Raw genomic sequence first — 14,435 nt, forward strand, 5'->3', positions numbered from 1 at the left:
CTTGTGCCAGCTTTTTTGAAACATGTTGCAGGCATCAAATTCCAAATAACAAAGTTTTCCAGTTGGAACATTAAATATCTTGTCTTTGCAGTCTATTCAATTGAATATTAGTTGAAAAGAATTAGCAAATCATTGAATTCTGTTTTTATTTACCATTTACACAACGTGCCAACTTCACTGGTCTTGGGTTTTGTACTTCATATCACTGACGTATTGAAATTACCCGTCTGTTCAACTTGAATGTCACAAAATTCCATAAAAATAAAAAGGCCTTTTCTTTTTCTTTTTTTTTTTTTACAAAAATGTACAGTTTTCAAATATAAATTCAACAAAATATAAAATAGTGGTAATGGCACTGATAATGTACACTTTATGTATTTGTTCAATGACAATAATGATAAATTAATAATGCAAAATACTGCAAATATTTATTAAATAATAATAATTACTAAAATTCCCACTAAGAATAAAATACTACTAGGTTTTTAGTATTATTAGTATTACTAACTATATTATAATAAATGTAATACTGAATAATTTAACTATTTTAACTATATTATAATAGATATAAAACTGAAAATATTGCAAAACTCAAGCAAAATAAGCCTAAATAAATAGGAATCCATAAATTTTTACCAAAACAAAATAACAGATACTAAATAAATCCATGCTAAATAAAATAATACAATAGTATTGTTAGATTACAAATACCATTACTGAAATAAAACATGGGAACATCTCAGTGAGCTGCAAAAGTATGACGAAGACCATAGAACAGGAAATGGAACAGCAGTACATGTCCCTGGCCTGGTTGCTCGGTACAACAGGACTCGTACCATTATTATTTACAACAATAACGTTGTGATTGACAGCATGTTCCCACACATACTGTGGGACGTAGCAGATAGTTTAGAAAGTGCGTTGATAGGGGGGGGGGGGGGGGGGTGAATCCTCAGAAGGCGTGAAAGTGGAGATTAATTTGGTGTGGACCAGAGAAAACATGTCATTTCACCTTGAAGGAGAACATTCTATATCAGCCCCGCTGCACACATCCAATATCTGCTGCTGTCGGCATCCTCCCTCATTAGATTAGTCGCCCTTATGAAGCTCCCGAGTGGGCCTGGAGAGGAACGCCGGCATGCATTCAAGTGTCAAGCGTGAATCTCATCACTGGTCCAAAGAGGAAGGTCTGGTAGCCTAGCAACGCCACAATAAAAGCCAGCTTCCATCGGCTATTGCCCTCACCAGCAGACATTCTGGAAGGACGCTGCCCCGGCAAAACGTGACAGTGGGAGAACTTTGATTAGTTTCATAAACGTCTTTGGATGAAGTTAATCCGGTGATGGTTTGAATGTATTTCACGCTCGGGTACAAATAAACATCAGGGTCACACACACACACACACACACTAAAAAAAACACCATATTTTATGTTACAAGAATAAACTATTTTTAAGACAAAACCTGATGTTGAAATAATAAATGCAATAATTTTATTTATATAAACTTACAAACATAAAATATATATCATTTGTATTAATTTGTTGTTTTTTTAATATATAATAAGAGTCAGAAAGTTGTATTTTATAGTATGAATATGTATTTTTAAAATAATATAGTGTATAAATAGTTAATATTAATACATACAAAGTATTTGAATGAATACATTTAATGTTTAATTAGAATAAACATCTAATGTTAAAATAATTATTATTGAAGATAATTAGTAATTAATAATAATATATATTGTTTTATTAGGATGTAAATGTTGCTATTTGATATATAATAAAAGTCAATAAGTTGTATTTTGTAGGATGAAAAGCTAATGTTAAATTGATAAATATTGTATATAGATAATTATCAATATATATGTACAGTATGTATTGTTTTTTTAATATATAATAACTAGTAACGTTTTTAGGAGGAAAATGTAGTGTTAAAATAATATATGTATATATTATTTTAATAATATATATTTTTGTATTAATATGTATGTATTGTTACTTAGTATTTAATAAAAGTCATCAAGTTGTGTTGTTTAGGATAACAACCAAATGTTAAAATAAATAAATATTGTATATATTGTCATTTAATATCTAATAATTAGAATCATAAAGATGTACTTTTTAGGTTAAAAATGTAATGTTAAAATAATACATTTATTTTGTCTATGAATAGTCATTAGTAATAACATATGTTATATATATTGTTATCTAATAATCCTAACACTCTAATAGTCATGAAGTTGTATTTTTTAGGATAACAAATTAATGTTAAAATAATACAAAATATTTTATATAAATAGTAATATGAATGCATATATTTGTATTAATATGTATATAATGTTATGTATATCATAAGAGTCATAAACGTGTATTTTTTAGCTTAAAATGTAAAATTTAAATAATAAATAAATACTGTGTATAAATGGTTGATAAAATATTATTTCTAGATTATTAGTTAATAAATAATAATAGGAGTTCAAGTGGCTCTAATGCTGACAGGGGGCCATGTTTATTTTGAATGCTGTAAATTTCATACTGTAAAAAAAATATATATATTATTATTAGTATTTTTCCCCATAAATAAATCTCTCTATTACTAAAATTGGGAGGGTATAATATAGAACATATAAATACGTTTAACAAGTATATTTTCTTAAATCCCATGTTTATTCTTGTAACATTACATTTCAATACTCGTAAATAAACATATTTTCGCTGTTAGTATGACTATTAATCAAACAATCTTGTACTATTATATCATAGTTTTACACATGTGTTTTTCAAAGTGGCCCCAATAGTAAATATTAACTCAAAATTTTGTAATTAAATTCAAGTTTGGAAAAAAAAAGTATAACAATCGACATCAATAAAAAAGTTTGAAAATGTTCGCTTTTTGTTAAAGGGCCTACAAATAAAAATGACATTCAAATTTGTTTAAAAAAAAAAAGGTATAAAAAACAACATCAATAAAAAGTGCGAAAATGTATATATATATATATATATATATATATATATATATATATATATATATATATATATATATATATATATACACACACACACACACACACACATATCGACATTAAGAAAGCATGAAAATGTTTGCTTTTTTTAGGGGGCCAAAAAATAAGAATTAAATTCAAGATTGTTAAAAAAAAAAAAAAAAAGACATTAAAAAGTTTGAAAATAATAGTTGTTTGGGGGCCGGGGCCATTAAATTTTAAATTACGTTCAAATTTGTTAAAAAAAAAGGTAGAAAAATCACCATCAATTAAAAAAAAAGTGAAAATGTAAAATTATTCATTTTTTGGGGGGATGGAGGGAAAGGGGGGGCTCAAAATTACAATTAAATTCAAGTTTGTTAAAAAAAAAAAAAAAAGGTATAATATCTACATTAAAAAAAAGGGTGAAAATGTTTGCCTTTTTACTGCATTTTGAACATTTTCAAATCTTTGTTATCATTACAGTGCAAGTGATTCAAAGACTAAAACCCTGACCACTAAAAGTAGTGCCAGTGCAATAAAAGCACAAAAGGAGTTAAGAAGACATTTCACATAAAATCTTCCTGTCGAGAGCCAACACGTTTCCAGCTGTGACTTGTCAGAGGAAGTGTTCAACGGCGAGTCCGGCCGAGATGTTGTCTCGTCCTCGTGGCTGACGTGGGCCCGGGGCGAGCCTTCAAAGCGACCTGGAGGTGATGAGACGTGACGGACGACTGGAGGTACGTAACAGCAGCTACTGATCATTAAACCTATTCTCACTCCTTCTTACTCTCACAGTGAAGACTGCAGGAAGGGTTTTTTTTTAACCAAACTGTTAATGGAGACACAGCCCAAAATTTTCACCTGACCTGAACCGTTCCAGTGTCAAAACGTTCGGTTCCACCAAGAACCATGTGCTTGCCAAAATAAATGTTAACAAATAACCCAAATTACCCAGAATTCACGGTTTTCCTGGTCATTTTGCCCATTGAAAATGAATGGGCCAATTTTCGAACTTCCACATTTCTCACCCGATTCGAACCGTTCAAGTAAAAATAAATTTCCCGGAAATCCTGAATACCCTGTTTTCCAAAGCACTACTTTAACCTCTTCCTGGGAAGTTTTCACAGTCCACATTTTTCAACTGTTTTTGACCATTAATCTTATTTGGGAGAACAAAAGTTAGTTTTTTTTTTTTTAATAATTCCCAGTTTTCCCCAAATTCCAGGAATTCCGAAATACCAATTTTTAATTCAAACTGTTACTAGGTCAAAAATTTTGAATCGTGCCAAATAATTCCAACACCAACCCATTCATATCATCTTGGACAATTGTGCTAGTATCAATATTTTCAAATTCCAACACCAAGACATAAAAATCACTACTATTTTTCAAGAAAAATTCCAGGAATTCCTCAATATCTGGTTTTCCAAAGCACTACTTTAACCTCTTCCTGGGAAGTTTTCACAGTACACATTGTTGAACTGTTTTTGACCATTAATCTTATTTGGGAGAACAAAAGTTAGTATTTTTTTTTAAATAATTCCCAGTTTTCCCCAAATTCCAGGAATTCAGAAATACCAATTTTTAATTCAAACTGTTACTAGGTCAAAAATTTTGAATCGTGCCAAATAATTCCAACACCAACCCATTCATATCATCTTGGACAATTGTGCTAGTATCAATATTTTCAAATTCCAACACCAAGACATAAAAATCACTACTATTTTTCAAGAAAAATTCCAGGAATTCCTCAATACCTGGTTTTCCAAAGCACTACTTTAACCTCTTCCTGGGAAGTTTTCACAGTCCACATTTTTCAACTGTTTTTGACCATTAATCTTATTTGGGAGAACAAAAGTTAGTATTTTTTTTTTAAATAATTCCCAGTTTTCCCCAAATTCCAGGAATTCAGAAATACCCATTTTTAATTCAAACTGTTACTAGGTCAAAAATTTTGAATCGTGCCAAATAATTCCAACACCAACCCATTCATATCATCTTGGACAATTGTGCTAGTATCAATATTTTCAAATTCCAACACCAAGACATAAAAATCACTACTATTTTTCAAGAAAAATTCCAGGAATTCCTCAATACCTGGTTTTCCAAAGCACTACTTTAACCTCTTCCTGGGAAGTTTTCACAGTCCACATTTTTCAACTGTTTTTGACCATTAATCTTATTTGGGAGAACAAAAGTTAGTATTTTTTTTTTTAATAATTCCCAGTTTTCCCCAAATTCCAGGAATTCAGAAATACCAATTTTTAATTCAAACTGTTACTAGGTCAAAAATTTTGAATCGGGCCAAATAATTCCAACACCAACCCATTCATATCATCTTGGACAATTGTGCTAGTATCAATATTTTCAAATTCCAACACCAAGACATAAAAATCACTACTATTTTTCAAGAAAAATTCCAGGAATTCCTCAATACCTGGTTTTCCAAAGCACTACTTTAACCTCTTCCTGGGAAATTTTCACAGTCCACATTTTTCAACTGTTTTTGACCATTAATCTTATTTGGGAGAACAAAAGTTAGTATTTTTTTTAAAATAATTCCCAGTTTTCCCCAAATTCCAGGAATTCAGAAATACCAATTTTTAATTCAAACTGTTACTAGGTCAAAAATTTTGAATCGTGCCAAATAATTCCAACACCAACCCATTCATATCATCTTGGACAATTGTGCTAGTATCAATATTTTCAAATTCCAACACCAGGACATAAAAATCACTACTATTTTTCAAGAAAAATTCCAGGAATTCCTCAATACCTGGTTTTCCAAAGCACTACTTTTACCTCTTCCTGGGAAGTTTTCACAGTCCATATTTTTCAACTGTTTTTGACCATTAATCTTATTTGGGAGAACAAAAGTTAGTATTTTTTTTTAAATAATTCCCAGTTTTCCCCAAATTCCAGGAATTCCAAAATACCAATTTTTAATTCAAACTGTTACTAGGTCAAAAATTTTGAATTGTGCCAAATAATTCCAACACCAACCCATTCATATCATCTTGGACAATTGTGCTAGTATCAATATTTTCAAAATCCAACACCAAGACATAAAAATCACTACTATTTTTCAAGAAAAATTCCAGGAATTCCTCAATACCTGGTTTTCCAAAGCACTACTTTAACCTCTTCCTGGGAAGTTTTCACAGTCCACATTTTTCAACTGTTTTTGACCATTCCTCTTAGTTGGGAGAACTAAAGTTAGTATTATTTTTTTGTACGAATTCTCAGTTTTCCTGAAATTCCAGGAATTCCGAAATACCAATTCTTATTTCAAACGGTTTACTACATCAACATTTTTTAACTGTGCCAAATAATTCCAACACCAACCCATTCATATCATCTAGGACAATAGTGCTTTGTAGTATCAATGTTTTCAAATTCCAACACTAAAACATAAAAATCACTACCATTTTTCAAGAAAAATTCCAGGAATTCCTGAATACCCGGTTTTCCAAAGCACTATTTTAACCACTTCTTGGGAAGTTTTTATAGTCCAAATTTTTCAACTGTTTTTGACCATTCTTCCTTCAAAACATTCCTCTTAGTTGGGAAAACTAAAGTTAGCATTATTTTTTTGTACGAATTCCCAGTTTTCCTTAAATTCCAGGAATTCCGAAATACCAATTCTTAATTCAAACTGTTAATATTCCAACACCAACCCATTCATATCATCTAGGACAGTTGTGCTAGTATCAATATTTTTAAAGATTCCCAGAAATTCCCAAATTTCCAGGAAATTCCCATTCCAACGAATGGACGTATTCATAGTTGGCATTTTTTTTTAAACTCGATTCTGAACTTTCGAGTTTCAACCCTCCACCCACGCTACTCTTCCCATATATCAAACGCAAAACATGTTTTCCCTTTTCCAAAATTCCTGGTTTTCCCCCATTGACAATAGGCGGGAAATATACAAACTTCTGCATATCCCACTTTTGTCATCTGATTTGAACCGTTCCCACATCCACACACTCCACTCACCCTGGGCATTCAAGCCAGCATATTTCCCGGTTTCGAAGATTCCCGGATTACCCGGAATTACCAGGAATGTCCCTTCATTGTAAATGAACGGCAATATACAAACATGTCCATGTTACACATTTCTCAACCGATTCGAACCGTTCCAACATCCACACACTCCACTCACCCTGGACATCCAAGCATTTTGGTTCCACTCACGCTTATCGGCGGGCATTCACACGCAATTCCTACCGGAACAGCAAATTTTAGTTTTTGTTGTTTTTTTACAGCTAGCTGCAGCCAGACCATTTCCTGTGCCACAGGCTTTCTGGTTCTATGGTTATCGCCACACTTTTACTCTTTGCCATCAGTGATATCCTTTTTGTGTTGGCACACCCAAATATATACATAAAAATATAGGTGGGATAAAACAAATGGATGTTTACTCTGGTAAAGTCCCACAAGATTTTGCTCACCCTACACAGATTGAATTCTAAATTGTTCAACTTGTAGTGTTGTGTTTGAAAAAAAAAAAAAAATACCGTGAAAGGATTAAGTTCAAACTTCCAGTCTCACAAAAAAAGGTGGTAGTTTTATTTTTTATTTTTTGCTAACTTGTTACCTTTGGGAACTCACTTTTTAACTCCCTGCTGGATCTGCAGATTGATGGATTCCAACGGCAGAAGGCCTGCAACACAACACACACACGTGAATGGTTCCTGAACGCACCATAGAGCTGCAGCACCGTGTCCAATAAACTATACATAATCATAATACCAGGGCGTCTAGTGAGGGGAATTTTGTACTCCCTCGTCCCAGGAAGAATGTTTTGCGGAAATCTTTTATTTATAAATATGTATCGCTCTGGAATAACCTGCCTCAAATTCTCACCGGCATTGAAAGTAAACAGGTTTTTAAAAGGAAAGTAATATTTGATCTGAGTCTGTAGATTAGTTTGCTTATTGATGATTTTTGTTTGGTTTTGTATTGTGTAGTTATATTTATATGGTCATTATTATTCTGTGACTGGAAATTGTTTCTTTGTTTTCTTATTGATGCTTTTATTTGTTTTTGTATTTGTGTAGTTATAATTGTATGTTTTTATGTGTATTTACTTGTAATTGTATTGAGTTTGTGGACCCCAGGAAGACTAGTGTGTTGTTGTGGCAACCAGCTAATGGGGATCCTTAATAAAAATAAAAATAAAAAAATCAAATCAACGTGAGGAACTCCAGTTCATGCTCATCTACACCTCCCGCTGCCTCAACAGAGCCAGTGCCATCATCAAGGACAGCACCCACCCTGGCTCTGACCTGTTCCACCTGCTGCCCTCTGGGAAGCGCTACAGGTGCATTAAAACCAAAACAAACAGGCTAAAGAACAGCTTCTTCCCCAGGGCCATAACCATCCTGAACGGACTGCCCCATTGTCCCTCATAACTGCCTTCTCTTCGGTGCAATAACCCATTCCACCAACCACCCTGTTTTTGTTTTGTTTTTTCATGTATATATTCATTTCACACCATATTCATTGCACTTCTACATTTTTTATATTTCTATATATTTGCACATTGTTTTTCTAGCATGCACACATCGCACTGTATGGAATGGCCTCAATCTCGTTACCTTGCGTAATGACAATAAAGCTGATTCTGATTCTGATTTATCTTCTTGACTGTGCAGAGATGTTGTCCTGGTCACGGGTTTAGTTTCCTGCAGGCACAGGGGGGTAGAGTACCTCAAAGTTTATTTATATAGCCCTTAATCCGTAAAAAAAAAACTACCGTATTTTTCGGATTATAAATCGCATTTTTCATAGTTTGGTGCGACTTATACTCAGGAGCGACTTATGTGTGAAATTATCAACACATTACCGTAAAATATCAAATAATATTATTTAGCTCATTCACGTAAGAGACTAGACGTATAAGATTTCATGGGATTTAGCGATTAGGAGTGACAGATTGTTTGGTAAACGTATAGCATGTTCTATATGTTATAGTTATTTGAATGACTCTTACCATAATATGTTACGTTAACATACCAGGCACGTTCTCAGTTGGTTATTTATGCCTCATATTACGTACACTTATTCAGCCTGTTGTTCACTATTCTTTATTTATTTTAAATTGCCTTTCAAATGTCTATTCTTGGTGTTGGATTTTATCAAATACATTTCCCCAAAAATGCGACTTATATATGTTTTTTTCCTTCTTTATTATGCATTTTCGGCCGGTGCGATTTATACTCCGGAGCGATTTATAATCCGAAAAATACGGTACTCAAATATTGAGTAACTTCTAATTTATTTTATAGCTATTTTTAATGGGTCTTTGATTACAATTGTAGTTGATGTGTGTGTGTGTGTGTGTATATAACATACAAATCATATATACTTTGTTGCAACATGTTTTCTTTAGTTAGAAGTGGAATTCTTGTAGGCTGACGTCATGTCACTTTATTATTATTTTTTTTACAGTCAGTACGTTTCTATGCACTAAATTAGTCTGATTTGTCAAATAAGTCAGTTTATTTTATTTTCACAGCTACATGTGAAGTTGTAGTTGTCATGCTTTTATCTCTAATGCGGGCGTCAGCAACCCGCGGCTCTTTAGCACCGCCCTAGTGGCTCCCTGATGCATTTTTTTTTAAAAAGGATTGAAAATGGAAAAAGATGGGGGGAAAAAATAAATGTTTTGTTTTAGTATGTTTTTTGTTTGAGGACCAACATGACACAAACCTTCCCAATTGTTAGAAAGCCCACTGTTTAATATGTTTGTGTGTATGTGTAACAGAGGTCATTTACTGTATGATCTCAATTGCTTACTGTCTTACTACTCTTCTTATTTTAATGTCATTTTATTTTAATGTCATCTTATCTATTTTTTACATTTACACATTATGTACTGTGACTCTTTATTTTGCAAATTTTATTATTCTAAGTTTAGTACTGTGATCTTCTATATTTTTTTACGGTCACTGAACGTCACATGTCCCAGCAGACTTCCAGGCTGAGGCCCCTGTGTGTAGTCAGTCTGTTCTCTTCCATGTGACGGTTTAAAATGTATAGAGAAGGCTGATCGGAGACTCACTATGATTGTTTTCACCAGAATAAACTATGTTTGAGCCGGAAGAAAGACTGGGTGTCGTCTTCTGGGGGAAGACACAACGCAAAGGAGTACTACATCGCTACATATGCTTCACTGATGAGACTATTTGGTGAACGTCGTTTTGTCCTACTAATTTTGGCGGTTCTTGAACTCACCATAGTGTGGACTGTGACGCAACAGTTTGTTTACATGTTAAAATCTTCCGCTTCTTCTTTGTCTCATTTTGTCCACCAAAAGTTTTATACTGTGCGTGAATGCACAAAGGTGAGCTTTGTTGATGTTATTGACGTTGCGCCGGCGGACGGAGAGGGGGGGGGGGAGGGGGTCTTAAACGACCATTGTGTGTGTGTGGACAAGGATAAGGTTAGGTGGGATTTACCCTGAATAACTTTAGTGTAGAAGGGGCCTGAGTGAATGCGGCGCGTTACTCTCCACCTCTGCTTGCAGGACAACATCCACTTTAGAGGACATGATGATCAGGACGAGAGCGTCACACGCATGGCATGCAAATGGGGAGAAGTGCAACAGAAGATCACGCAGTTGCTTATCGTCGCCTTTAACTGATTGCAAAACTTGCTGCTGATAAATCATCCCCTCCTCTAACCCCTCACAAAAAAAAAAAAAAAAAAAAATGCTTACAAGTGCAATTGGAAAAATCACAACCTCTGCAAAATGTAAGTCAGACTGGATGTAAGTGGAAACATTAGACAAAACAATAATTGCCTGCATATTGCAGATAACCCCTCACTATTTCATTTATTAAGCCCCCGCATTTTATGCTGGCACCGCATGTACAAAAAGTGAGTAAACCCCCTCGGCGAGTATTTTATGTCACGTCTCAAGGAACATTCCTATGGAATGTAGTCAACTCGGACAGCATTTGGAGTAGTCAGTGTGCGGGAGGAAGGGGATTCATATGGCCACCGTTTACCTGAAACATGAAACGTGACAAAATCCAGTGTTGAATATCCCAATACGTGTTTTGTGGCAATTGCAACGTTGACCGCAGCGTCAGTTACTGTGTAGAGTGGCGCTACACACACTAGGTGTGGCGAAATTATCCTCTGCATTTGACCCATCACCCTTGATCACCCCCTGGAAGGTGAGGGGAGCAGTGAGCAGCAGCAGTGCCCACGCCCGGGTATCATTTTTGGTGATTTAACCCCCAATTCCAACCCTTGATGCTGAGTGCCAAGCAGGGAGGTAATGGGTCCCAAACAATCATTGGTACTTGAACTTTAACTTAACTTTCCATAATTTTCAGCAGACTGCATTGCAAAATGATTAGTTGTTGCAGTATAGATTGAAAAACACACGAGTACGCCTCGTATATATATATATATATATATATATATATATATATATATATATATATATACATCTCGCAGGCTCCTGCGATGACAATATCCATCCATTCATTTACTACCGCTTGTCCCTTTCGGGGTAGCGTGGGGTGCTGGAGCTTATCTCAGCTGCATTCGGGCGGAAGGCGGTGTACACCTTGGACAAGTAGCCACCTCATCGCAGGGCCAACACAGATAGACAGACAACATTCACACTCACATTCACACACTAGGGACCATTTAGTGTTGCCTATTAACCTATCCCCAGGTTGATTGGCAACCTGGGGATAGGTTGCCAATCAACCTATCCTCAGGTTCCTCCCACCTCTTTGGAGATGGGAAGAAGCCGGAGTACCCTGAGGGAACCCACACAGTCACGGGGAGAACATGCAAACTCCACACAGAAAGATTTACCACAATATAAACTATTTGTCATCTAAATAATGCAAAACCAGTGAAGTTGGCATGTTGTATAAATGGTAAATAAGAACAGAATACAATGATTTGCAAATCCTTTTCAACTTATATTCAATTGAATAGACTACAAAGACAAGATATTTAATGTTCAAACTTAGAAACGTTGTTATTTTTTTGCAAATATTAGCTCATTTGGAATTTGATGCCTGCATCATGTTTCAAAAAAGCCGGCACAAGTGGCAAAAAAGACTAAAAAAGTTGAGGAATGCTCATCAAACACTTATTTGGAACATCCCACAGGTGAACAGGCTAATTGGGAACAGGTGGGTGCCATGATTGGGTATAAAAGCAGCTTCCATGAAATGCTCAGTCATTCACAAACAAGGATGGGGCAAGGGTCACCACTTTGTGAACAAATGCGTGAGTAAATTGTCGAACAGTTTAAGAACAACATTTCTCAACCAGCTATTGCAAGGAATTTAGGGATTTAACCATATACGCTCCGTAATATCATCAAAAAGTTCAGAGAATCTGGAGAAATCACTGCACGTAAGCGATGATGTTACGGACCTTCGATTCCTCAGGCGGTACTGCATCAAAAAGCGACATCAGTGTGTAAAAGATATCACCACATGGGCTCAGGAACACTTCAGAAAACCACTGTCAGTAACTACAGTTGGTCGCTACATCTGTAAGTGTAAGTTAAAACTCTACTATGCAAAGTCAAAGCCATTTATCAACAACACCCAGAAATGCCCTTGGCTTCGCTGGGCCCGAGCTCATCTAAGATGAACTGATGCAAAGTGGAAAAGTGTTCTGTGGTCTGACGAGTCCACATTTCAAATTGTTTTTGGAAACTGTGGACGTCGTGTCCTCCAGAACAAAGAGGAAAAGAACCATCCGGATTGTTCTAGGCGCAAAGTTGAAAAGCCAGCATCTGTGATGGTATGGGGGTGTATTAGTGCCCAAGGCATGGGTAACTTACACATCTGTGAAGGCACCATTAATGCTGAAAGGTACATACAGGTTTTGGAGCAATATATGTTGCCATCCAAGTAACATTATCATGGACGCCCCTGCTTATTTCAGCAAGACAATGCCAGCCACGTGTTACAACAGCGTGGCTTCATAGTGAAAAAGTGCGGGTACTCTAGCCTAGTCCAGACCTGTCTCCCATTGGAAATGTGTGGCGTAATATGAAGCCTAAAATACCACAATGGAAACCCCGGACTGTTGAACAACTTAAGCTGTACATCAAGCAAGAATGGGAAAGAATTCCACCTGAGAAGCTTCCAAAAATTGCTCTCCTCAGTTCCCAAACGTTTACTGAGTGTTGTTAAAAGGAAAGGCCATGTAACACAGTGGTAAAAATGCCCCTGTGCCAATTTTTTTGCAATGTGTTGCTGCCATTAAATTCTAAGTTAATGGTTATTTGCAAAAAAAAAAAAAACAAGTTCCTCAGTTGGAACATTAAATATCTCGTCTTTGCAGTCTATTCAATTGAATATAATTTTAAAAGGATTTGCAAATCATTTTATTCTGTTTTTATTTACGAATTACACAACGTGCCAACTTCACTGGTTTAGGGTTTTGTAGAAAGACATTTTAATAGGACATGGCGTCTGAGCTGAACCGCAGCTCCCCAGTGTGGACAGCGCTCATGCGCGCAAGACATGATAATCCACACGCACTTGTCCCACCAAAAATGGCTTTTGTGTTGCTGACACGGGCTGTAGTGTAGTACAAGCTGTACCTGAGACGGCGTGGTCCCTGGTGAGGCAACATCTCAACTTCAGGTTATACATTCAGACAGTCAGAAGGAGAATGGCGTCCACACGGGAAGATGCTGTCCGTGTCGAATGAATATGAATAGGGGGAGACAACAAACACCAGAGCTGCGTTGGAGGCTCATGTTAAAGAATGGGAGGAGACAATCAGTGGAGAGAAGACCTCCCCGGAGAACTCGTCATCTTGAAAGGAACGTTTCGGATGCCGTTTTGTTGTTGCATGTATTTCTGCACACCAAGAAGTGATTGACACATTGCATCATCCCAAGGGTGCGTTCACACGTCACGTTCTGCGCGGGTCAAATGAGCTCCGGTGCGGTGAATTTGCGAAGACGGTTTGTTTGGTCAAGTGCGACGAGATCATTGGAACCACCGAACACGCATACCGAGACAAAAACCACACTGCAAAAAGTCAGTGTTCAAAAACAAGAAGAAGAAAAAATACAAAAATGAGGGGTATTTTATTTGAACTGAGCAAAATTATCTGCCAATAGTGGTCACATAGTGGTGAGGGAAGTCTTGTTTTAGGGTTGTCTGGCAAACTTCCTGTTTTATTTTGAAAATTCTAATCCTCCTCTCGTTTCAGGCCACTTGCTCTTCCTCCTGCGTCACTGGTCTGATGTCTTTCCTGATTGCCTGATTGTGCCCACCTGTGTCACCCTCCCTCATGTGTATATAGTCCTCGTCTTCGCCTGTCTTGTTGCAAGAGTTTATCGTCTCGCTACGTACCGCCAGCATTGAACCAAGTTTGATAAGTATTGTCTTGCTTTATTTATTGACTTCTTTGTTTCCTCTGAGAGAGTGATTTTCTTT

The 14,435-nt window shown here is 35.8% G+C and overlaps 1 long non-coding RNA gene across 1 annotated transcript; it reads right to left on the minus strand.

Moving 5' to 3' along the window:
• Window positions 1–3,642: 3,642 nt before the first annotated feature.
• Window positions 3,643–13,717, minus strand: LOC133617045 (uncharacterized). Its single transcript, XR_009816933.1, has 3 exons — window positions 13,589–13,717; window positions 7,603–7,654; window positions 3,643–3,692 (listed from the first exon to the last, which is right to left on the minus strand). It is a non-coding gene; the product is annotated as an uncharacterized lncRNA (long non-coding RNA).
• Between the last annotated feature and the right edge of the window lie 718 nt (window positions 13,718–14,435).

This window comes from Nerophis lumbriciformis, linkage group LG16, assembly GCF_033978685.3.
Source record: "Nerophis lumbriciformis linkage group LG16, RoL_Nlum_v2.1, whole genome shotgun sequence".
NCBI classification, from domain to species: Eukaryota; Metazoa; Chordata; class Actinopteri; order Syngnathiformes; family Syngnathidae; genus Nerophis; species Nerophis lumbriciformis.